The 1,541-nt window shown below is 41.1% G+C and overlaps 1 protein-coding gene across 2 annotated transcripts in view; it reads left to right on the forward strand.

The window, feature by feature from the left end:
• LOC101863508 overlaps positions 1-1,541 on the forward strand; it is a 47,005-nt gene that overhangs the window by 9,763 nt on the left and 35,701 nt on the right. The gene's annotated exons all lie outside the window — the stretch shown is intronic.

A 1,541-nucleotide genomic window follows, 5' to 3' on the forward strand; every position in this document is an offset into this window, starting at 1 on the left:
TGCACACACACACACACACACACACACACACACACACACACACACACACACACACACAACTTAACAACAGGGGGAAAACAATTCAAATAGTTGTGTATAACCTACACACATCAGTAAACTATTATTACGTATATGACGTATTTGACATTGCTTGTGGCCTTTCTGGGGTTCGGACCCCCTCCCTCGTTGTGATGTCCGTCCAGACCGTCTCTATGGCGACGGATGGTTTAAAGAATAAAAAATCTCGTATTCCATATTTTGACCCAACTTTGTCCTTTCAGCTCAGGCACAAAATTAATACATTCAAATTTCTGTGTTTTCAGTTATTTATAGAAGCAATTACCTTTCTCTCACAATGCTTTCTTGTATTTATAATATCTGACAGGTAATGTCATAGCTGGCGCAGCAACGATATAATTTTGTTTCCTTAGAAGATGAGATATCCGATCATAATACATGTATTACTATTACGATCATTCAGTTTTCCCTCGAAACGCAATTTTGTAGTTTACTTGGGGATAGGGGTCTAGACTTGACAAAGACTCCTATGACTTTATGCAGTTGTGAGCGCCGTAAAACTCTTACCAAAGGTAAAAGACTCTTGGTTGAGCTATCTGTTTATTTTTGCGTCTGTCTGTCTGTCTGTCTACCCTCTGCTCTGTGCGTCTCTCCGTCTCCTGTCCTGATGTGTGCCAAGACGTTTTATTGTCACCACTTCCGCCGGGTTGTTTCCCCTGCTTGATGTGGTTGATAAGCAACAATAAACAAACGGTGGCTTGTACTTACTTCTCATCAGGAGTCGCAGTTTGCACGATCTTTGATATCAACAGAGATAATGTCTGTGTTCTACGTGGGCCGTGCGCCTGCCTGATCTAGCATCTACCTGAGTCGTTGTTTTACTAAACCCCCCCACTCACACACGGCCGTTGGTATCTTATCTTCACTTTTACTAAAAAAGAAGCAAACAAAAGGAATCGTTGACTAGGACGATCAAAAACATAAAAGCGCACCACCCATCCACACTGTAAAATACTGTTGCTTTAAATTCAAAGGTAAATTACTCGGTTTTTTAAAATAATAAAAATTGTTACTCTAACCATATTTTTAACCAGTATACCTGATCACTAACCCAACCAAGCCATGTTCTGAACTGATGTGAATGCAGCCAACTTGTGTTTCACGCCCTCATATTATTACCTTATGCTGTTGCAAGTGCCGTAAAAGCCTTACTAAACAACAGCACTGAAACGCACACACCATTTTATTGTTCTTATTGGAATTGCAAAATCTTCGCATCCATTTTCCAGCAACTTGCACCACTTTCCATCACCCGTTGTGCACCAGAATCGTCCGCGTCTTTGAAGAGGTCACTTTATACTGTACAATCTTCTCCGTTTAAAGAAATCAAATATCTGATTGATCATCTCCAGGCCTAAAAAATGCTTTGATATGTTTCTTGACTGCTCACCTTCATGCCGTAAGACAAAAAGAGCCTATTACAAGAGTGCACGTGAGTTGTGTAGGCGCGCGCGCGCACTCGT

Source organism: Aplysia californica, unplaced genomic scaffold, assembly GCF_000002075.1.
Source record: "Aplysia californica isolate F4 #8 unplaced genomic scaffold, AplCal3.0 scaffold00154, whole genome shotgun sequence".
Lineage (NCBI taxonomy): Eukaryota > Metazoa > Mollusca > Gastropoda > Aplysiida > Aplysiidae > Aplysia > Aplysia californica.